This window comes from Chlorocebus sabaeus, chromosome 13 (genome assembly GCF_047675955.1).
Source record: "Chlorocebus sabaeus isolate Y175 chromosome 13, mChlSab1.0.hap1, whole genome shotgun sequence".
Taxonomy (NCBI): domain Eukaryota; kingdom Metazoa; phylum Chordata; class Mammalia; order Primates; family Cercopithecidae; genus Chlorocebus; species Chlorocebus sabaeus.
The window spans coordinates 86172876-86198069 of NC_132916.1; the positions used below are offsets into that span (position 1 = coordinate 86172876).

At 44.1% G+C, this 25194-nt stretch overlaps 1 protein-coding gene across 5 annotated transcripts in view; it reads right to left on the reverse strand.

Annotated features, from left to right (window-relative positions):
• ANKRD6 (ankyrin repeat domain 6) overlaps positions 1–25194 on the reverse strand; it is a 205803-nt gene that overhangs the window by 40064 nt on the left and 140545 nt on the right. The gene's annotated exons all lie outside the window — the stretch shown is intronic.

A 25194-nucleotide genomic window follows, 5' to 3' on the forward strand; every position in this document is an offset into this window, starting at 1 on the left:
GGCCAGGCTGGTCTTGAACTCCTGACCTCAAATGATCCACCTGCCTTGAGTTCTGGGATTACAGGCATGAGCCACCATGACTGGCCGGTTCTTCCTCTTTTTAAAAACAAATTCTACTCTGGGTGTGGTAGCTCACACCTGTAATCCCAGCATTTTGGGAGGCTGAAGTGGGAGGATCACTTGATGCCAGGAGTCTGAGACCAACCTGGGCAACACAGTGAGACTCCATCTCTACAAAAAATTTTTCTTTTTTTAAAATTAGCTGGGCATAGTGGCATGTGCTTATAGTCCCGGCTACCTAGGAGGCTGAGGTGGGAGGATCACCTGAGCCCAGGAGGTTGAGGCTGCAGTGAGTTGTGACTGTACCACTGCACTTCAGCCTGGGCAACAGAGCAAGACCCTGCCTTAAAAAACAAACAAACAAAAACACTAAACTAAAATTATGAAGTATTTCAACCACTAAAAAATGTAAGTAATATTCTAAACTTCACATAGCCACCAACTATTTCAGGAAAAAAGATAAATCAATGACATTCTTTGTGAACAACTCCCAGGTCTCATTTCTCTTCCATTCCCAGAGGTGACCACTCTCTCAGATTTGATATTCATCATTCCTTTGCTTTTCATTATATTTTTTACTACATGTGTGTAGCCACAGACAATATATATAAACATTGTGCTGCTTGTTTCAAACCTTACATAAATAGGTTTTTTTTTTTCTTTGAGACAGGGTCTCACTCTGCTGCTCAGGCTGGAGTGTAGTGGCATGATCATGGCTCACAGCAGCTTCAGCCTCTTGGCTCAAGCAATCCTCCCACCTCAGTGTCCCAAGTACCTGGGACCACAGGCATGCGTCACCATGCTCAGCCAATTTTTTCTACTTTTTGTAGAGATGGGGTTTCGCTATGTTGCTTAGGCTGGTCTTGAACTCCTGGGCTCAAGTGATCTGCCCACCTTGGCCTCCCGAAGTACTGTGATTGAAGTCATTAGCCACTGTGCCCAGCCTAATAGTTTTCAACTACACAATATAAATTGGCATTTTTTTTTTTGTCTAACCTTATATTTTTGAGATTTTTTTTCACGTTGTTCATGTAGTTCTGCTTCACTTATTAATTATTTATTCATCCTCCTCCTGATGGGCACCCAGGCTATTGCCAGGAGGTTGCAGAACACATTAGTATGTGCACCTGAGTAGGCTTCTTAGCCCTGTTGCTGGGTCATAGAGAAGACGATTCGCTTTAACTGCCCTAAGCATGTTGGCTTCCAAGGTGCCACATCAAGGGTGACATCCAGAAGAAATAACACTTTTTGATGTGAATCAGCTTCTATCTAGAGAACTGCCCTGCCAAACTCCCAATTCTTCCAATTCTAAAGCAAACATGTTTCCTTTGCTTTCCCCTACAAGTTTTACTGTGAAGAAACATTCAAACATCATTGAACCATGGCCCCACCCATGCTGAAGCACACCCCTAAGGTCTTCCCAAAGGCCTTTATTGATACTCTAGCAGGATACACATTTATGATTTGAAGAAAGCACTAGTTTGTCACAGGTAATGAGCCATGAGCCATGGAGGAAAACAGAGATAACAAACAATAAGGGATCTTAATTTCTCCCCATGAAATGTGACCAAAGCACTAGAATGATTCAGGAAAGAGGTCAGAGCTTACTTTAATCACTCCCCAAAAAAAGTGGGCTATAAAAAGCCTTCGTAAAAAGACAGTGTCTGAGATGAAGAGTGACCTTTCTCTGGTGGTGACTGTGCTCAGCCGTGTGCTCCCCATCTCAGTTCTTCCAATGAAATCATAGCTGATCAGATAGAGTGGCATGACCAGGTTCCACTGGCTGGGCCTGGTCCTCAGTTCCATCTGTCACCACATATCCTTGTCAAGGACTTCCTGACATTGAGTAAAGTGCCCTTCACAAAGTTTCCTAAGACATTCTGAAACAAAGGGGGGTTCATCACATGAGGACAGAGAGGTGTGTGCTATGAGAGAGGTGACAGCATGGTGGGACACAAGTGCTTCTGGGTAGCTGGAAAATACACACCAGCATGAAGAAAAGCTGCCTAGGGAGGCTGGAAAGGGGCCAACAGACCCAGGAGTACTTTAAAAATTGAGATGGCATCTTGCTTTGTTATCCAGGCTGGAGTGCAGTGGCATGATCTTGGCTCACTGCAACTGCCGCCTTCTAGGTTCAAGCAATCCTCTCACCTCAGCCTCACAAGTGGCTGGGACTACAGGTGTGTGCCCCATGCCCAGCTAATTTTTGTATTTTTAGTAGAGACGGGTTTCACCATGTTGGCCAGGCTGGTCTTGAACTCCTGACCTCAAGTGATCCTCCTGCCTCAGCCTCCCAAAGTGCTGAGATTACAGGTGTGAGCCACGTGCCTGGCAAGGGGTTCTTTTTTGTGTCTCAAGAGATCCTCCTGCCGTGCTTGGGATCCCAGATGCCCGAGTACCTCCTGGTTCTCTGACCATGGAATTCCCAGCTCCCAGAACCACGAGGAGAAAATGTCTGTTGTTTAAACTACTTACTCTATGTTACCTTGTTAAAGAAGCCCAAAAGGATGAAGACGGGTTCAAAGAAGATCACTTCTGGGAGGGCACTTTAGAAATTCTAAATTACAAACAGGATAGGCCTAGATTGGAGACACCTTTTTAATCTAAAGTCAACAAAGAACCACCAGTGGAGACACGAAAGGCCAGAGGCATCAGAGCTTAGTTTGAATCCCAGCTCTGACCAATAACACCTGTGTCATTTGGCGCTTAATCCCCTAAACTAAGCCTGTTTTCTCATCTGTAAAACAGGAATAACCGCCACTGCCCACTCCACAGGCTTGAAATAAGGACGAGGTAACATCCACCATCCAGCATGGGTTTCCCTTCCCTCCAGCTGTCCTTAGCCCCCACCCCAGAGTACACCCCAACGGTTCCCTCTCCTCTTTGACACCCCCACACCTTTGCCTTCGCAAAGACCAGTGAGATATTTCCAATGTCAAATGGATCTGGGTGAAGAGTTGGATCTCTTCCAACCAGAAGGACTATGGCTGGAGGGTCCAGGTTCCCATGAGCCAGTCCTGGCCCGCTTGTCCACTTCCATTTTTGAAATGTAAACTGTGGTTCCCAGTCTCTGTGTCTCTTCTTGGAAGGGCGTTCTTCACTGAGAACACCGTTCTCCAAACTGTGACTTCCCTGATTCTCTAGCAATGCTCCTGGCCTCCCACAGCACTCAGGCTTCCTGTCAGCAAGGTGGTGTGACATCCTGAGAGCTTCAGGAGCTGAGCTACAACAATGGCACAGGAGTTTTTCTGAGGAGGGGCTGTGTTCCCTGCTCATGCTTGGCTCCTTTTCTGGCCTCTGGTTAAAGTACAGCAATAGCAAAGGCAGTAACAGGTTTCCTATAGAAGCTGAAGCTGTTTCCTTGGTCCCCGGGGCTTTCCTAGCACAAGACCCACCCTCTTAAACACACACCACCTGCCAAAGGAGAAAAGCAAGAAAGCAGCAGACATGTACTTGGTTTTCCAGAACATTCTGTAGTAAATAGCAACAAAAATAGAGCCCTTTGGAGAAGAGGTTGCCCCTATCCAGCACACAGGAATGCCCCCAGGCATGTCTGACTAATGGGAAAGGCTGGAACCCCTCTAAGGGTAAGGGAGCAAATAAAAATTGATCCTTAGAGGCAGCTTTGAATGACTTAGACTTAAGGATGCAACTGCTCTCATTTCCATTTCCGTGCCCCTAGAACTGGCCGCTGAAAGAAATGGGAACAGGAAAAAAGGCCATGTATTATGAATGATAAGAAGTTTGGGCCAGGCAAGGTCGTTCACGCCTGTAATCCCAGCACTTTGGGAGGCCAAGGCGGGTGGACCACTTGAGCCCAGGAGTTCTATAGCCTGGGCAATATGGCAAAACCCCATCTCTACCAAAAACACAAAAATTAGCTGAGCATCGTTTTGTGGGCCTGTAGTCCCAGCTACTCAGGAGGCTGAGGAGGGTGGATGGATTGAGCCCGGGAAATCAAGGCTGCAGTGAGCTGCAATTGCACCATTGCACTTCAGCCTGGGCGACAGAATAAGACCCTCTCTCTGGAAAAAGAAAAGGAAAAAAAAAGGAAGAATTTTTAAAGCATCAATTTGCCCTGAGTCCTACCCCAGTTATCCTCAAAGATCAGTTTGGCTTAACTCAACCTAGGCCCTGGTGAGCCCAGCAAGACCAATAATCGAGCAGAGCAAGAGACAGCAGCGGCCAGAATTTATTGAACGCTTGGGTCCATTTATCGTGTAGAAGGCACTATGTTAAGAATTTTACACATGTTCGGTAATTCTATCCTCCCAATTATCCTATGAGGTGGACACTATTATCGAGCCCATTTTATAGATAAGGAAACTGAGGCATGGCAGATTCTGTCACTTGTTCTAAGTTATACAGCAGGTAAATGGAGTCTGGATTCACCCCTTAAGCCATCTGAGCCCAGCTGCCTGCTTTCCCCACCACTCTGTGCGCTGCACTGGTTGTGTTGGGGGTGAGGGTAGGAGCAAAATTCTTCCCTGGCAGAGCAGGGGCTTCATGTCTCACCCCTAGGAAGCTCCTAAGTTCTTGGGTGTTTTACCTTAGCCCAGCCACTAACCTCTGGGGTTTGTTTAAAAATAACCTGATTTTTTTTAGAATCTCAAGGACAATGAGATGTTTTCTATTTTCTCTGCATATGGCTCTCCTGGGGAGGTTGGTCTGTTGTCCTCTCTCTCTATTGGTGAGTAAGCCTCTCCCTCCAGAGTCTCTGATCAACTCGCTGTGGTGAGGCCCAGGCAGTTTTTATACAGCCTCCCCAGGTGACTCTAATGTGTGACCTGGTTGAGAACCACAGGATGGGATGAGGAGGGGCCAGGATAAACCCTCCCTGAACAGCTGCAGGCCCTTAGGCTAAACCTGCCCTTCAGGCCTGCTCCAGCAAGGGCCATACCTCTTTCACATTCTTGTTGATGCTCTCGTCAGCCTATCAACATAAAACGCCTAAAATACTACCTTGCCGCAACCTACAGCTTCCCAGATCTTCAGAGTATATAAGCAATGTAATGACATTACTAAAAATATGGAAAAGAATATCCTTTATAATTCTACAACCCAATACAACTATTATCATTTTTATCCAGTCGTTTTCAGTGCATCTCCAGGTGTGGTTGGAGGTTACGAACCACTGCCTTCAACCCTTTAAAGGTGCTGTTCCTCCAAGGGGCCCTGGTATCAGGCTGGGCCATCTGAGGCCGGCAGGGGTGAGGAGAAGAGGCAGTATCCACCCCGACTTCCTGCATCTCCGTCTGATCCAATCAGGAAGAGGCACAGACTCAGGGCCTCGCTTCCAGGGAACTGAATCAAAGGGTCTTGAGATGTTGCGAAGCAACAACCACAAAAACGTGTCCCCACTGTCAACACCACTGAGGCACTGGCCTGGGATGGTGATTTGTTCAGGCAGGCTGAGCCCTGTGGATCTAACTCCAGCATAACTGCTGCATGGGAACATCAGAATGACTCCGATTCCAGCAGGCAAGCCATAAATTACATGGAACAAGTGATCACAATGATGCCCAGAATGAAACGGTCCCTGCTATTCACTCTGAAGAGACCAACTCCCACTTGGGAGTGGGAACCTTCCAGGAGGAGGATTCCCGTTAAGATAATGATCTCCCACCAGTGAGGATGACAAGGGAGCGCAGCCAAAGGTAATTGGCTTAAAAGAAACCCTGAAAGGAAGTGGAGGTGTTTTCGTTCCCAGCAGGTGTCAGACTGGCGTTCAGCCTCCTTCCTGGACTCTCCCGGTAGACCAAGGCATTACGTAGAAATCCCTCCCTAGGAGGGGCCAGGACCCTTGGAGGGAGGCGAAACAGGGCCATTTGAGAACTACAACCTACAGAAACAAGCCAGTCAACTGCCTCTGCCACTGACTGCATGGGGCCTGGGAGCCCAGGGCCATGACCCTGGTCCATCATCACTCCAGCCAGGAGGCAGGTTGGGTCCCAGCTCCTCGCTCCTGCTTCAGTATCTTGGACCCTACTTACTAAAGGGCAGGCCTTTCAGACCAATCGTACCTGTCCACGAATGACAAGTCTAACAGAGTAGGCCTGGACAAGGCCTGGCCCGACAGAATGCACCTGAAAAGTGAGAAGGAAAGGTGTGGTGCTTAGCCATTCCTGGAATACCATTTTTTTTTGAGACAGAGTCTCGCTCTGTCTTACCCAGACTGGAGTGCAGTGGCACAATCTCAGCTCACTGTAGCCTCCTCCTCCTGGGTTCAAGCGATTCTCCTGCCTTAGCTGGGAGGCAAATGGGACTAGAGGTGTGCGCCACCACACCCAGCTAATTTTGTATTTTTAGTCGAGATGGTGTTTCACCATGTTGGCCAGGCTAGTCTTGAACTCCTGACCTCAGGTGATCCACCTGTCTCGGCCTCCCAAAATGCTGGAATTACAGGCGTGAGCCACCGTGCTTGGTCTCAATGATATTCTTATGACCAGATACGACCAGAGTCAAAAGGAGACCTGGGGCAGAAGTCAAAGGAATAAAAGGGCAGAAACTCTGAAGGAAGGGAGTAGGGAAAGGTCGTATAAAGGAATTGAGACTCATTGGCTCAAACAATAAAACAATTTAACCATCTTAACTAGGGACTATAACAAGGAGGGCAGCTGCACGATGTGACCCACACAAGAAGAAATGGTGTAATGGGAAGAATATAGGTTTAATTAGTGTAATCATTTCATAAAGCTTCTTCAGGAGACCCATGAGAAACTGGATCAGGGTCATGCAGTCTTTTTTGAGTCAAGTCTTTTGAGTCAGTCTGCCTATATTATCCGTCGCATTAAGAGAGAAGTAGTAGGAGGCAAGAAAGTTGTAACACTACTAAAATAAGAGTGGCACATATTTTACAAACATAATGTTCAGAATGGGAAGAGTCTTTGAGAGTTTCATTTGGCTGAAGAGGTGAAATGAAATCTCAATGTCTCCAATCTTATTTTTGGCAGAACTGCAATAGCTGGAATTCTGGTCACTTGGCTCCTCGTTTAGATTTTAAATAGTGGAAGACCCCACCAACTTTTCTAAGTGTCTCAAGGGTCCTTTTTATCACAGATGGTGTTCCCTGAGAGCTTCAACAGCCTGGAATGGTGTAAATTTGGGTCAGAAAAGTTCAAAGTCCTTCTCAGGCTTATGATTCAATGAAGACAGAGTTATGAAGACATTCAAGAAAACATGGAACACATTCAAGAAAAAAACTGAAAAAGTACCATCGATCAAAGAAAATAAAACTTTACATTTAAAAACAATTTACAGTTTAAGAAGCTTTCAGAGTTTTCTTTCCTTGTTGCAAATGTATTTTATCTACTTGTCTACTTACATGAGTGATACATCATATCTTAATCAGACAATAGGTGACAAGAAATGGCAAGGGAATAAATTCCCTGGCTGACACAAATCAGGATCCAAAACAATCTCAGATTGAAATAGGCCAATTTTAAAAAGACAAAATGTAATGGGGGCAGATGGTAATTCCTGCACTGGGGGCCAACAGTCCCATCACACAAGGATGGAAGTATTAGGATGGTCCTGTAAAATAATAATAATCATAAATGATATGGAGAGGTGATTTGAAATGTATATTGTTAGGAATCAGTTATTCCTAACAATTGGGTTTAATTGATAAGAGAATTCCTTTTTTGTTTGTTATTTGAGACAAAGTCTCGCTCTGTCACCAGGCTGGAGTACAGTGGCGTGATCCCAGCTCTCTGCAACCTCCACCTCCCGGGTTCAAGCGATTCTCTTGCCTCAGCCTCCCAAGTAGCTGGGACTACAGGCGTGTGCCACCGTGCTCGGCTAATTTTTGTATTTTTAGTAGAGACGGGATTTCACCATGTTGGCCAGGATGGTCTCAATCTCTTGACCTCGTGATCCACCTGCCTCAGCCTCCCAAAGTGTTGGGATTACAGGCGTGAGCCACTGTGACTGGCCTTTTTTTTTTCTGAGACGGAGTCTCACTGTGTCGCCCAGGCTGGAGTGCAGTGGCATGATTTCAACTCACTGCAACCTATGCCTCCCAGGTTCAAGAGATTCTTCTGCCTCAGCCTCCCAGGTAGCTGAGATTACAGGTGCCCACCACCATGCCCGGCTAATTTTTTTTGTATTTTTAGTAGAGACAGGGTTTCACCTGTTGGCCAAGCTGGTTTTGAACTCCTGACCTCAAGTAATCCACCCACCTCAGCCTCCCAAAGTGCTAGGATTTTAGGCATGAGCCACTGTGCCCAGACAAGAATTCCTTTTGAGGTAACTCAGTAATTGCTAGGGTTGGGCTGACTTCTAGAAAGATCCACCAGCAAGAAGGACCAAAATATTTCAGGCAACTAAACTGGCTATTAAGGATTCCATCAGCTTCTACAGTATACTTGTCCCTGAGTGGTTGAGTGGTAAGGCATCAGTTAATGGCCCACACACTCCTCACAGGTGGTGGCCCAGACTACATTTTTTTTTCCCCCAAGACAGTCTTGCTCTGTCGCCCAGGCTAGAGTGCAGTGGCACGATCTCAGCTCACTGCAACCTCCACCTCCCGGGTTCAAATGATTCCCCTGCCTCAGTCTCCCGAGTAGTTGGGATTACAGGCATGTGCCACCACGCCAAGCTAACTTTTGTATTCTTAGTAGAGATGGGGTTTCACCATGTTGGCCAGGCTGGTCTCAAACTCTTGACCTTGTGATCTGCCCACCTCGGCCTCCCAAAGTGCTGGGATTACAGATGTGAGCCACTACGCCCGGCCAGACTACATTTTTCAATGGGTTGACACTGACAGAGCACAGCATGGTAGGCCAATGCACGATGAACTATGGGTTGGATATAAGGACTGTTCTTGCTTCTCTTATGGTTTCTAACAAAAACCAGAAAACAAGAATCACTGCCTTTTCAGCAACTGTTAATATAATCATGTGTTTTTGTCTTTTTAATTTGTTGGTTTAATGAATTATGGAACCGTCTTTGCATTCCTGGAACCCACCTGGTCACACTGTATTATTATTCTCATAAATGCTGCATTCTATTAGGTAATGTTATAAATAATTTTAAAAATCAATATTCATAATTGAGATTGGTGTTTCTTGTTCTTATTTATCTGTTTTTGACATTAAGGTTGTGCTGACTACGTGAAAAAGTACAGCTTTCTATTTTGTTCTGTGCTTTACAATAATTTAAATAATACTGGATTTTTTGTTGTTGATGAAATATAAAACAGGACCATGAAACCATTTGGCCCTAGTTCTTTTTTTTTGTTTTTTTTGTTTTTGTTTTTTGAGACGGACTCTCACTCTGTCACCCAGGCTGGAGTGCAGTGGTGCGATCTCAGCTCACTGCAACCTCTGCCTCCCGGGTTCAAGCAATTCTGCCTCAGCCTCCTGAGTAGCTGGGACTACAGGCACACGTCACCAAATTCGGTTAATTTTTGTATTTTTTTTACAGATGGGGTTTCGCCATATTGGCCAGGCTGGTCTGGAACTCCTGGCCTCAAGTGATCCACCTGCCTTGGCCTCCCAGAGTGCGGGGATTACAGGTGTGAGCCACCACACCTGGCTGGGCCTAGTACTTTCTAAAAGTTGCATCTTTAATCGTGTTTCCAATATTTCCTATGCTAATTAGACTAAGTTTTCTGCTTCTTCTTGGGTCCATTTTTTTTTTTTGTGATTTATAAATTTGTGGTCGAATACGCATATACATGAAATCTACCATTTTAACAATTTTTAAGTGTATAATTCAGTGGCATTAAGTATATTCATGATGATGTGCAACCACCACCACCATCCATGTCTAGGACTTTTTTGGGGATTAAATTCCTCACGTTCTTCTTGCCTTACTGTGGTGGCTAGAACTTCCAGCACTGTAGTGAATGAGCAGACATCCCTGTCTTGTTCCTTATCATAGCAGGAAAACATTCAGTCTCTCACCACCAAATATGATGTTAGCTCTTGGTTTTTTTTAGATGTTCTTTATCATGTTGAGAAAGTTTTCCTCAATTTCTGGTTTTCTGAGAGTTCTTTTCCCAAATGGATGTTTGGTTTTGTCAAATTCCTTTTCTGTACCTGTTAATATGATCAGATGATTTTTCTTGTTTAGCTGGTTATGGACTAAATGCTTGTTTCTCCCTAAAATTGATATGTTGAAGCACTGACTTGCAACATGTTGATATTTGGAGATGGGTTCCTTTGGAAGGTAATTAGGTTTGGATAAGGAAATGAGGGAAGGGCCCCAATAAGATTAGTGTCCCTATAAGGAGAGGAAGAGAGACTAGAGACCCCTCTCTCTGCCACACAGAGAGAAGTCAGCCATCTATCTACAAACCAGGAAGAGAGCACTCACCAGGAAGTGAATCTGTAGGCACCTTGATCTTAGACTTCCCATCCTACAAAACTGTGAAAAATAAGTGTCTGTTGTTTAAGCCATTCAATATGTGGTATTTTGTTATAGCAGCCTGAGCTAAGGCACTTGTTGATATGGTAGATTACACTGATGTTGACCCAGTCTTGCATACTTGGAATAAATTTCACTTGATCATGGTTTATAATTCTTACACATTGCTCAATCAATTGGCTAAAAGCAGACTAGGTAGAGCTGCTACCTATTCACCCACGTACCCTAAATTATTGGCTTAGAACAAGGAAACATATAACAGCCCACTCTCACTAGAAACAAACTGACTGGCCTGCTGAGAAAGAATTTTCAGTGTCCCGACAAGTTCCTGGCTTAATTTATTTTGTGAAACCTAAGTCATTATAACTTAAAAGAAAGAAAAGAAAAAGAAGACAACTACTAAGAGGGCCTCAGGGAATTCACCAATAGACGCACTGGCTTCTGAGCAGAGGCCCAAGTGGGCAGCTCAGTGGCTTTGAGAGCTTCTTTCCTCTTTGGCTTTTTCATTTCACAGCACTACCAGTGTGTGGAGGTGGAGAATCACCCATGCAAGCCTCACAACATGCTGATTACTGGCCTGGAAACCAGTAATCCTCCAGTGCATTTTATTCAGGAAAGATACAGGTATTTAGGGAGGATTTTTAAACGCTGACACCCAGCTGTGCCACAATATTATAATGTCTCGTCTAGAGTGGTTAGGACCTACTAAATATATGTTTCCAGGGAGTTTTACTAGCACATAATCTGGGTTATAAAGCACTCAGCTATGTAGTTAGATTTACTTTTAAGTGCAGACTGCTAAGGCAACAGGATACAATATGGACAAATCACGGTGGTGGCAGATGGTGGATGGCTTGCTGATTGAACACTCAGGGGTTGGCGGGGCCTCTGGGCCCAAACTCCCACCAAGCCTACCTAGAGTTGAGGAGAGAAGCAGGCAGCAAACAGGGCCTGCCTTCACTGCCACTGAGAACCACTGTAAATAAGGTGGGCCTTTACAGAGGGCAGGAGGAAAAGACATTGCACTTCGGCATAGGCAGTGAGGGGCAGGAGAGAGCAGCCAAGAGATTCAGGACGAACTCTTACCTAGATTCTTTAACAGCAGCCTAAAAGCCTCTCCTAAGATGACTGGATGACTGAGTTAGCTTTGGGGGCCCATCCCCAAAGTTCTGAGGCTTGTTCTCCTCAATTACAGCGTGTCTGACCTGCCACACCAATCTTCCATTATCCCTCTCATCTGAGGCGCTGCCTCTCTTTCCTCCGAAGAGCATCTCCTAGGGACACCTACCTACCTTTGCTAGAAACATGAGTCGCTGTGGCGCATGCCTAATTACCATCCTCATCACAGTAAGTTAACACTTAAGACTCATATTATTGACCCAGTAATTTTTCATGTGTCGTTTCATAGACAAGCCACACAACAATTCACAGCATACATTTGCCTTCCCATATTTGAGACATTTCTTTCCTGCTAGTAAAACGGTCTCTAGTTTGAATCATGGCATTTAGAATATCAATATTTCATGGTATTCTACAAAGAGCAGCACAACTTCCAGATGTCTAACCACTGTCTTGGCCCAATGCTCAATGGACAGTGTTGTCCTGCCCTGCATGGAAGGCTCTGAAACCTCAGGAGGAAATACCAAGAGCAGTGAGAGGTTCTCTGTCTTGCTGCTCTGAAAAATCCCAAGCCCAGGCCATAACCCAGACCAACTAAACCATAGCCTCTAGGTGTGGGCCTGGGCATCAGTATTTAAGGCTCTAAAGGGGGTCACATGTGACGTCAACACTGAGAACCACTGACTTCTGTGCCTCTGAGGACAGCTGCCTCAGGTGGGGAGATGGTCTTCATGATAATAACAACTCCCATCCATTGAGCTCTTTCTACATCCTTAATTACACTGTTCTAAGCACTTTGCATGGATTACCTCATATAATCCTCACCACATATCCTTGAGGTAAGTGCTGTTGTGCTGATTTTACAGACAGGAAATGAAGGCTCAAGGAGGCTAATAACTTGGGCAGGGTTGAAAAGACGGTAAATGTGATTCATTGCCTCTACTCTTGGTAAGGAAAAATTGTGAAAGACTTTAAAATGGATGACAAATTCATAGAGACAGAAAGTGGAATGGTGGCTGGCAGGGGCTGGGTGAGAGGGAGAAGAGGGGAGTTAGTGTTTAATAGGTATAAAGTTACAGTTTGGGAAGATGAAAAAAGATCTGGAAATGGATGGTGGTGATAATCACACAACTGTGTGAATGCAATTACTGCCACTGGATTGAACAGTTGAAAAATAATTAAAACGGGGCTGGGCGCGGTGGCTCATACCTGTAATCGCAGCACTTTGGGAGGCTGAAGTGGGAAGACTGCTTGAGCCCAGGAGTTCAAGACAGCATGGGCAGCATGGCAAGACCCCATTTTGACAAAAAGTAAAAAAAAGCCTGGCATGGTGGTGCGTACCTGTGGACCCAGCTCTTTGGCAGGCTGAGGTGGATCTCTTGAGGCAAGGAGTTCAAGACCAGCTTGGTCAATTAATATAGCAAGACTCCACCCCCACCATCTCTACAAAAAAAATTTTTTTTTAATTGTCTGGGCCTGGCCTGACAATTCTCCTTCAAAACAGTTGTAACATCTTACTAGTTTCCTCTTTAATTAATGAGTTAAATAAAATGTTAACATATGTTCATTTTATAACTTTCTCAGAATTAGCACCATATGTCAATTTTCCCCAGAGGTTTTTTTATGATAAACTATAAAAGCCTAAGTTTTCCCAGTTGAGATTTTCTTCCCACAGGGTTATGCTTCTAGCTATTGTAGAACACAAGCAGATTTTCTGTTTGACCTGCCATGTAACTATATACTCTCAATGCCCTGTTTGTTTCAGTGAAGAGACACCTGCTCCACACAGTGTGTGGATGTGCTAACTCAGAGCAGAACCAAGCACTACAGCAGCCCTGCATGGGCTCCTGCCCTTGCTCTGGATGTGAGAACACACTGGGGTACTTGGGGTCAGAATAAAAGACCCAGGTGTCTTGGGAGGGAACTCCGTTTTCCATTTGGGAACGGGGGATGGGGAAGGGGAGGAGAGGTGTGGAGATCCCCTCTTCTATTCCCCTCCCATCAGCCACTCCCCCACTTTTCCCTTTGATTCCCAGGCAGCTGGCCCCAGACTCAATCCAGAGAAAATTCTACGAAACGCATGCTGAAGTGAAGAGGAACCGAGGCCACACAGGCCAAATGCACCTTAGCAGAGAGCTCCTGGAGAGAAGGCTAGAAAGGTAAGATGAGCTCAGATGGTGAAGGGCCAGGAGAGGCAGCAGACAGAGCCCAGGGTACCACTGGCATCATGTGTTTAAAGGTCAGTCCCATCGGGCCCCTCACACACTGCTGGTGGAGTGTAGACTGGCACAACCTCTTTGCAGAGCAATTTAGCTCTAGCTGTCAAAATTGCAAGGGGATGCATGCTCTGACTCAGAAGTACCACTTAGAGAAATCTATCCCACAAATATAATCGTACTGTGCAATAAAACCTCCGAACAGAGTCACTGCAGCATGCTTTGTAAGGGCAGGAGATTAACATAATCTAAATGCCCATCAATAGGGGATTGGTTAAGCCAATTAAAATGAAGAAGGAGAATATAGTATCCCACAATTTGTATAAAATGGGGAAACACACAGAGCTACATCTACTTGCATGTATGTACGTAAGTATCTCAGGAACAATGTAAGAAGCAGGTAAAACAGGTGCCTTCAGGGAGGGAAACACTAAGTGGTGGGGGCAGCACGGGAGGAGGACTAGGCAAACTTTGTGCCTTCTGTAGTAGAACCATTACCTACTCCAATTAAAATAAGTGTATGGGGTCCTCTGGCAGGAGCATGCTATATACAACACATTCTCCCAAGTGAAGAGTTTTACCTGACCAACCACCTTGTAAGTGTCAATTTCCCCCACGTCCTGGGGAGTGACAACTTAAAGCAAATGACTAGGAACCAGCAGGCCGGCAAACATGAGTTCAGGCTACACCATTCTGGTAAGTCCTAACATTAAACACAAACCAAAAAAAAAGCAAATGACCACCATGAAAGATCCTTCCTTTCCACTGCTCCCCTGCCTTGGGACACCAGTGTCACAAACCCCACGTGGAAGTGAGGTTTTGTCGAAACTGGAAACAGGTTTCAGAGCAGGAAGCCCAGCAAGTGGCAGCAGGAGAGTCCCCCAGTGCAGAGGCTGTTCTCACTGTGTTTCTTGAGGCCATGAATGTATACCATTTATTGACTTGCAGCGTTCCCTTGAAAATGGCTGCCAGAAAATATTTACCAGCCAGTCATCCTCTTCATTTCTGCAAACACCATCAGGTGCTCACGCTGGGGAAAGTTACTACTTTACTACAGTGGAACTCTTTGCATTTCCCTTTTTAAAAGTTGAAAGTTTATACTGGAGTACAGTAGTTACCAGCATGGGGAGACAACACGATGCAAAACCCCCACAGGAACCACAAGCAACCTACAAAGGACTTATTCAGCCTCCCGAAGCTTCTGTTTCCTCATCTGTAACAATTATACTCAGGAGAGTTATCTTTAAAAAAAAAATCAAGTTTCTTGAGGTATAATTTCCATTCAACAAAATTCACTTTTTTAAAGTATGCACTTTCATATGGTTGGATAAATGTATACGGCCAACCCCACAAACAAAATATGGAAGATTTTCATGCCCCACCCAAAATTCCCTCCTGCTCCTTTGCAGTCAATCATTTCCCACCATCTCCAGCCCTTAGCAATCACTGATCTATTTTCTGTCCCTATAATTTTGACCCTTCTAGTAAGCCTGGAAGATACTAGTATGTCTGGAAATCAGGTAGCAAAAGTCCTTCAACTTTGTTGTTCAATGTTGCTTTGGCTATTCTAGGTCTCTTGCATTTCATATAAATTTTAGAATCAGCTTCTCAACTTCTACTCCAAAAAGCTGATAGTTTTATTAAATGTTGGACATTGAGCTAAACACTTTGTCATCTCATTTAGCCTTTTTTTTTTTTTTTTTTTTTTTTTGAGACAGGGTCTTGCTCTGTGGCCCAAGCTGGAGTACAGTGGCACTATCTTGGATTACTGCAGCTTCCGCCTCCTGGATTCAAGCAATTCTCCTGCTTCAGGCTCCTAAGTAGCTGGGATTACAGGTGTGCACCACCACACCCGACTAATTTTTGTATTTTCTGTAGAGATGGAGTTTCACTAGTCTGGAATTCCTGGCCTCAAGAGATCCACCAGCCTTGGCCTCCCAAAGTGCTGGGATTACAGACTTGAGCCACCGCACCCAGCCTTCATTTAGTCTTGACGGCAATCTCATGAAGTCGAGATTATCCTCATTTTTCAGATGAGGACAATGAATGGCCTTGGACCACAGCTCTTAGCATTGTTGCATTCTCAGAATCCCCTCAGTGCCTACTACATTTGACCCTGACTATGTGCTGAGCACTGTTCTAAGCAGTTTGCATATATTGATTCAGTTAGTGCTTAAATAACCTAATGAGGTAGCTACTATTATTTAATCCTCATTTGAGAGGTGATGATATGATGCACAGAGATAAAGTAATTTCCTCAAGACCACAGAGCTAGTAAATATCGTTGGCATTTGAAACAGAGCACCTGGCTCCTGCATCCACGCTCATACCTTCTACATTACACCGCCTTCATCAGGAATTTCTGAACTTGCGATAAAACTCTGGGAATGGTGTGCACGAGGCGAGGACAGAGGAGGAGAAAAGTCCCTTTGGCCCACCCTGCAGACAGCCTCTTTCTCTGTCTGCACTGAGGGGTGGTCAGCATAGTGGTGGAAGGGCAGGGACTATGGAGGCGCTGGAAACAAGGGTCAGGAGTGTCCTACATGTGGGCCTCAGGACTACACAAAGCCGGCTCCTTCCCAGGGCTAGCACCTATTGCTGCTTTGGTCACGGGCAAGTTACTTTCTGCCTGGCACCTCCCTTTCCTTATTGGCATCTCAGAGATAAGAGCACCAGCTTGGCAGAGCTGAGGATTTCAACCAGATAGTATATGGCAAGCACCTGGCCCACTGCTGGTACAGGCACTCAACACATATTTTTAAACTTGACTTTATATTTGACAAAGTACAAAATTAATATATGCTTATTTTAATAACTGAAACAATACAATGAAAAAAATCAGGCCGGATGCAGTGGCTCATGCCTGTGATCCCAGCACTTTGGGAGGCCAAGGTGGGCAGATCACTTGAGGCCAGGAGTTTGAAATCAGCCTGGGTAATATGACAAAACCCCATCTCTACCAAAAATACAAAAATTAGCCGGGCATGGTGGTGCACACCTGTAGTCCCAGGTACTCAGGAGGCTGAGGCAGGAGAATCGCTTGAACCCGGGAGGTGGAGGTTACAGCGAGCCGAGATTGCACCACTGCACACCAGCCTGAGCAAAAGAGCGAGACTCTGTTTAAAAAAAAAAAAAGGGAGGGGGGTGGAAAGAGGAAAAAAAAAAAGCTAATCATCTTCCTTGCTAGGTAGCCAAAGTTAACAGTCTCATGTGTCCCATGTGGTTCTCCTGGCTCACACAAATGCAGGCATACATTTGTAGAGAGAAGTAGACTTGCCTCTTTAAACTGAAGTATATCACACCATATGGTCTCCAGCTACCTGCCCTGTTGCACCTCCTGAATTTTTCTGCTTGGCCATTCTGCAGAGAACTCTGGGGGCTCACCTTCTATGAACAAGCTCTTTAGGCCCTGGGGTTTGTGCTTAATAATCTAAATTTCAACTTCATTACTCGGGGAGAGTGGTAGGTATCGAATGGAGATGAATTTTATGAATGAAACTGAATTTTCTTCTTAACCAACTTGTATCAAACAATCTTTGTCTACTTCCTTTTGGAGAAGATAAAAACTTTGGTAAAACATTCCAAGGACCAGCTTTTTTGTTGTTTTGCTTTTTGAGACAGGATTTCCCTCTGATGCCCAGGCTAGAGTGCAGTGGCACAATCATGGCTCACTGCAGCCTCAACCTCCTGAGCTCAAGCAATCCTCCCACCTCAGCCTCCTATGTAGCTAGGACTACAGGTGTGCATCACCATGCCCAGCTAATTTTTTATTTTCTGTAGAGACAGGGTCTCACTATGTTGCCCAGGCTAACCAGCTTCTTAACAGTTCTAGGAAAAGATACTCTGCCTGGGGACTCCTAGAGGCTCTCAACTCTAATGTTATGGCCAATGCTTGGCACTAAGGAGCAATGCAGAGGGTTTATCCAGATGACAAAACACCTGTTGGTATTGAGGTAACAAAATTAAGCTGTATCAGAAGGTATCTGACTAAAGCACAAGGGAACTGGAGAGAATATGTTCATTTATAAAACCACAGCATTCTTGCAAAGAAAAAATATATCCCATTTTTTCGTTTTAGTATCAAATATCTCAAGCAGTGCCTGCGGGGGCAACTAGAAAGACACAGAGTTGAGAGAAGTTAGGAAGCATAATGAGCCTCACTTGGTCACTGACAGGAAGCATAAGTGGAGGGATGTCAAAGACCCAAAAGAAAAAAGGATGGCTTTGGGCTTCTGCTTGAGGTGTGCACCAATGGGGCTCCCTTGTACTGATAAAGGGACCTTGGGAAGAGGATCAGGCCTCAGGAGGGGTTGCAGCTTCCAGCGTGGGCACTTCAGTTTGAACCTGTGGATTCTGCACATAAAGATGCCCAGGAAGGCTGGGCATGGTGGCTCATGACTGTAGTCCCCGTTACCTGGGAGGAGAATCACTTGAGTCCAGAAGTTTAGGACCAGCCTGGGCAATATAGTGAGACTCTTGTCTCAAAAAAAAAAAAAAAAAAGAAAAAAAGAAATTAAAAATGCCCATGAAGGCAGCTGGCCATGGAGATGGAGACATGGTGACCAGTCTTGAGCTGGAATAGCCAAGTGGGTGTACAGAGGGAGAGCAGATGAGTGCAGAGGGCCTGAGGAAAGCCAATTTTAGAGGCAGGAAGAGCAAAAGGAGATGGAGAAGGCACCTTGGGGAGGAAAACCAGGAGGCAGAGCTGACAGACCCAAGGGGAGCTTCAGGGATAGGAGTGCAGGCAACAGTATCAAATTCTAGCCTGTCTCACCAAGAATGCAAGCTCCAGTGAGGACCAAGATGTTTTTTCCTGTCTTGTTCACCAGTACACAGCTGAAGCTCAAAATATATTGCCTAAATGAGGGAAGGAACAGGTGACTTGGGTGAAAGGAGTAGCAGAAAACTGAAGGGTCATGAGCCTGAATTATTGTCTCTAACAATTTGCTCCAGAGATATGTCAGACTTCTCAGCATATCCAGTGCTTTTGTCAGATTACCTGTTCCAGCTGAAATGTGTTTGTCAACATGGTGAAGTACTACTGGTCTAAATATGAAAGTTGTGCAAATGGAAAATCATAGTTCTTAGACTTTCTCTTAAAACATGAGTTTTAAATTCTTACATGTAGTTCCCACATCAATTTCCAGCTCCCAACCCCACTTGCTCTGAAGACATGTCCTGTGCATGACAACCCCACCCTTACTTAGTGAACAACATACTGGAACCATCCATTACGAGCTGAAGTAAAATCTCCAGGACAGAAGAGATGCCCTTCTCTGTGGCAGAGAAAATGTCCATGGGAGCCAGGAAATTTCAGTTCACGTCTGGGCTCTGGCATGTCCTATTTGAACAAGTCACTTTCCTTCTGTGACTTCATTTCCTCTCAAGGGAAACCATATATATCTTACAAGGCTCTGGGGACAAGCAACATATATGTGAAAATAATTTGGAAATGTTTTATACAAGTACAATCCCATTATTGGGATATCGCTTATTTTTTTTAAGAACCTGAGCAGATTGAGTTCCCAGTCAATAAAACATTTGCAGATTATATCCACGATGTGTCAGGTGCCAAGGAGTATGCTCTAATAAGCAGCAGCCCACAGGAAGTTCACAATCTAAACTTATAAACCTCATAGTGGAAACATGATGGTTACCAGTGTTGGGGCTCAAAAAACAATACCCCAAAAGGAAGGCCTCAGGAACAAAGTTTTTTTCTGACTTCTTCCTGCCCTCCTATCTCTGGCCCCTCAACTCCTACCCAGAGGCTAACCACAGAAACTAGAATCCCTCTTCCCCCAAGGCAGGTCGTAGAAACCAGAACCTCCTACCCCTAAAGCCAGCCATAAAACTTAAAAATATTACTCTAACCTTCCCCTCCTCCCCTTTCTGTGTCAAAGCAGGCCATAAAGAAATTATCTGACCTAGTTGACTGTAGGTCTTAACACTCGATTCCAGAGAGGGGCCTGCCTCATACCCAGAAGTCAGGAATGCTCAGCTCAGAAGGGCCAAGAAGACCGTAGACAGACAGGCTGTGCTGGGTTTCTCATGCAATCAGCATTAGATCATGCCCTTTTTGTCTAATCATGTTTCTACACGGCTGTCCACACTCTTTTGAATCTAAGCATTAAAATGGACAATTTCCCCTGAATTTTTGGGTCCTCATTCTGAAGGCTCCTGTGTGTACATGTTAAATACATTTTTATGCCTCTAATACAATTTATCTGCCGTTTGTATGTTGATTTTTCAGTGAGCCTTTAAGGGCCAAGGGGAACTTTCCTCCTTGCCTCCTATGGGAGCAATGACTCTCACTCTCGAACTAGATGGCCAGGGTTTGAATACCAGTTTCGACACTTTCTAAGGGAAACCTAGGGCCGGTTACCTGATCATTCCTTGCCTCAGTTTCCTCATCTGTAAAATGGGGATAATAGCCATGGTGAGGTTTAAAATATTTAATTGTTGTAGAGCTCTTACAAGAGTACCTAATACTTTGCAATTGCTATCAAAGTGTAAGAAATTTACAGTCAATAACATTATTCCCCTCATTCAGCATAGATGGGTCTACTATGTGAGTACCTTGCTAGGCACTGGAAGAGTTAAAAAATAATCAATGTTTTATGTCCACTTAGATTTTTTTTTCTGTCGCCTAGGCTGGAGTGCAGTGGTGCGATCTCGGCTCACTGGGAGCTCCACCACCCGGGTTCACGCCATTCTCCTGCCTCAGCCTCCCAAGTAGCTGGGACAACAGGCACCCACCACCACGCCCTGAAAATTTTTTGTATTTTTTAGTAGAGATGGGGTTTCACCATGTTAGCCAGGATGGTCTCGATCTCCTGACCTCGTGATCCGCCCGTCTCGGCCTCCCAAAGTGCTGGGATTACAGGCGTGAGCCACCGTGCCCGGCCCACTTAGATTTTATAACTATGGCAATATGTGCTATCACATTTAGTGCTTACAAAAACTCTGTAAGGTTTGTGAGGAAACTGAGACTCCTGACATGATTGGCCTAATGCGTGGTTCTGAGGTAGGGACAATTTTGTTGCTCAGGGGATGTCTGTCAATGTCCAGAGACATTTTTGGTTGTCAAAATCCAAGGGAAGAAAGTACTACTGGCATCTACAGCAAGAAGCCACGGATGCTGCTAAATACCCTACAATGCACAGCACAGCCCCAGCAGCACAGGATGATCTGGCCCAAAATGTCAGTGACGTTGCTGAGGATGAGCAACCCTGGTCTACATTAATAAGCCGTTAATAAGCAGCAGAACAGGTGCCTATACCAAGGTCTTTGGCTTCCAAATTCAGTGCCTTTCTCCTCTGTCAAACACAGATAAATGTAAGAGAGACACTATGACCCTGGTCACAGTGATGATGCAGTGGGGAGTTCTGAGCACCCACAGAGCCATATGAAGGACAGAGTGCATAGAGAACAAGGTTACATCAATTAGGAGGAGAGCAAATTCCATCCAGGGTACCATTCACTGGGTGGACTCCATGTTGGTGGTGGCTCCTGAGCTGAGTCCTGAATGGGTAGGTCCTTCAAGGGGCAGAGTGGATGCAAAATGCCTTTCAGAAGGCAGTTGCAAGGAACACTATAAGCTGAGTTTCCCAACAGCAACCCTGTAAGCTCAAAGATGAGGCACTGCCTTTGAAGTTCTTAGGCAAAATAATTCTCTGTCTAAGTTTCTATACCAAATTGTCACTTAAGCAAGAGGGTAGAATAAGGATTTTTAGACATGCAGATTCTCAAAAACATTATGCCCATATTCCCTTTCTTAGGAAGATATCAAAGAATGTGCAGTATCAAAGTTAGAATGACATGGGTTCCAGCAAACAGGGGATCTATTACAGGGGAGAGGTGAAAGAACTTCTCAGGATGATTGCAGAACTAGAGAGCAACCCAGATTAATCAGAAAGAAGGATAAATGACTCCAGAGGGGATATCCCCAGGAAGAGACTTGGGCTGATAAATATGTAATAGGTTTACTCACGGAGAATTGCACTGAGAACAGTTTATTGGATAGTAGATGAAACACTTACCAGTAAGTTTAAATCAAATTAAACAAGTGAAAAAATTAGGGTAACTATCAACTCCAGGAAAAATAATAAGCTATATATTTTTAAAAATGTAATCATACATATTTTTAAAAATGTAATCATTCTCAGCTAACCAGTGAGCAGCATTTACGTAGTCACAATAATTATACATCTGATTTTAAATTGTGATATTTTGGGAGGCTGAGGCAGTAGGATCGCATAAGCCCAGGAGGTTGCTCATTATTATCAGCTAGGCATGGTGGAACACGTGCCTATAGTACCAGCTACTCAGGAGGCTGAGGCAGGAGGACTGCTTGAGCCCAGGAGGTTAAGGCTGCAGTGAGCCATGTTCGCACCACTGCACTCCAGCGTAGGTGACAAAGTAAGGCTCTGTGTCAAAACAAAAAAACTGTGATATATAGTCACAACAATTTTGAGAAGAACAAAGTTGAAGAGCTCACACTTTCTGACTTCAAAACACATTAAAAGCTACAGTAATCAAAACAGTTGGTATTAGAATAAAGACATATAAACCTGTGAAATAGAATAGAAAGCATAGAAATAAACCTTCATGTATTTGGTCAAATGATCTTCAGCAAAGATGCCAAGACCACTCAATGGGAAAAGGATAGTCTCCTCAACAAGTGGTCCTGGGAAAGACGGATGCCCACATGCAAAGAAATGAAGATGGACCCTTACCTTACACTATATAAAAAATTAACTCAAAATGGAATAAAAGCCTAAACTTAAGATCCAAAGCTATAAAGCTTCTACAAGGGGAAAAACTTCATGACGTTGGATCTGGCAATGTTTTCTTGCATATGACAATAAAAGCAAAAATAGACAAATGAGACATCAAGCTTGAAAACGTTTGTGCATCAAAGAATACAATCAGCAGAGTAAAAAGACAAGCTACAAACAATGAGATACCCCTGTACAGCTATTAGAACGGTCAAAATCCGGAACACTGAAACACCAAATACTGGTGAGAATGTGGAGCAACAGGAAATCTCATTCATTGCTGATGGGAATGCAGCAGTTTGGCAGTTTCTTACAAAACAAAACCCTCTTACCATGCGATCCAGCAATTGTACTCCTTGGTGTCTAATGAAAAAAGTTGAAAATGTATGTCCACACAAAAAACTGCACATGAATGTTTATAGCAGCTTTACTCATAATTACCAAAATTTGGAAGCAACCAAGATGTTCTTCAGTAGGTGAATGCATCCAAAACTGTAGTATAACCACACAATGGAAGATTTTTCAGTCCTAAAAGGAAATGAACTATCAAGCCATGAAAAGGCATGGAAGAACCTTAAACGCATATTACTAAGTGAAAGAAGCCAATATAAAAAGGCTAAATATTGTATGATTCCAACAATATGACATTCTGAAAAAGGTAAAACTATGGAGACAGTAAGAAGACCCAGTGGTTGCCAGGGATTGGGGTGGGAGGAGGGAAGGGGATAAACAGGTGAAGCACAGAGGATCTTTAGGGCAGTAAAAATAATTTATATGATACTATCCTTGTGGATGTATGCCATTATACATTTTTCCAAATCCATAGAATGTATAAGAATGAGCCGTAATGTAAACTATGGACTTTGGGTGATAATGATGTGTCAGTATAGGCTCATCAGCTGTAACAAATGTATCACTCTGGTGGGGGATGTTGATAATCCGGTAGGTTAAACATGTTTAGAGGCGGGAGATATATGGGAAATCTCTGGACCTTCCTCTCAATTTTGTTGTAAATCTGAAATGGCTCTAAAAAAATACTCCTAAAGGTAACCATAGAATGAGAAAAAATGTTGCAAATCAAATATATGATAAAGGATTAATATCTAGAATATATTAAGAACTCATATTTATATCTTATATATATATCTTTAAAGATATAAATATAAGAGTTCTTAATATATTCTAGATATTAATCCTTTATTTATTCTAATTATATAATTAGAATATAAGATATATATTCTATATATCTTAATATATATATTAAAATAATATATTAAGAACAACTCAACACCAAAAAAATCAAATAACCAGATTAAACAATAGGCAAAGGACTTGAATAGACATTTCTCCAAAGAGGATATACAAATGGCAAACAAGCACATAAAAAGACGTTTAACATCACTAATAATCAGAGACATGCAAATCAAAACCACAGCAAGATATCACCTCACACCCATTAGGAAGGTCAGTAATAACAGTAGCATTTTGGGAGGCCAAGAAGGGTGGCTCACGAGGTCAGGAGATTGAGACCATCCTGGCTAACACGGTAAAACCTCGTCTCTACTAAAAATACAAAAAAATTAGCCGGGCATGGTGGCGGGCGCCTGTAATCCCAGCTACTCAGGAGGGTGAGGCAGGAGAATGGTGTGAACCCAGGAGGCGGAGCTTGCAGTGAGCCAAGATCGCATGACTGCACTCCAGCCTGGGCAACAGAGCGAGACTCTGTCTCAAACAAACAAACAAACAAACAAAAAAAACCAGAAGATAAGTATTGGCAAGGATGCTAAAAAGTGGGAACCCTTGTGCACCGTTGGTAGCATTGTAAAATGGTGCAACAGCCATGGAAAACAGTATGGAAGCTACCCAAAACTTTAAAAGTAGAACTACTATATTTCACTTCTGAGTATATAACCAAAAGATGTGAAAGCAAGGACTCAAACACCCATGTACACCCATGTTCATACAGCATTATTCACAACAGGCAAAAGGCAGTAGCAACCCAAGTGCCCATCAGTGGATGAACGGATAAACCAGATGTGGCATACACATAAAATGGATTATTATTCAGCCTTAACAAGGAATGAAATTCTGGTACATGCTACAACACGAGTGAATCTTGAAAACATGCTAAGTGCAATAAGGACAATACAGTATGTCCTTATTGGATACATGCTACAACAGAGATGAACCTTGAAAACTTTATGCTAAGTGAGAGAAGTCACACACAAAAGACCACATACCATATGATTCTATTTATATCAAATGCCTAGAAAAGGTAAGTTTATAGAGACAAAAAGTAGATTCATAGTTGCCAGGAGCTGGGGGTGGGAATAGGGAGTGACAGCTAATGGGTATGATGATTTTTATTAGAAGCCAGATGCGGTGGCTCATGCCTGTAATCCCAGCGCTTTGGGAGGCCGAGGCGGGTGGATCACCTGAGATCAGGAGTTCGAGACCAGCCTGGCCCAACATGGTGAAACCCGATCTCTACTCGAAATACAAAAATTAGGCAGGCGTGGTGGTATGTGCCTGTAGTCCCAGCTACATGGGAGGGTGAGGCACAAAAATCACTTGAACCTGGGAGTTGGAGGTTGCAGTGAGCTGAGGATTTGTGCCACTGTACTCCTGCCTGGGCAACAGATGGAGAGACT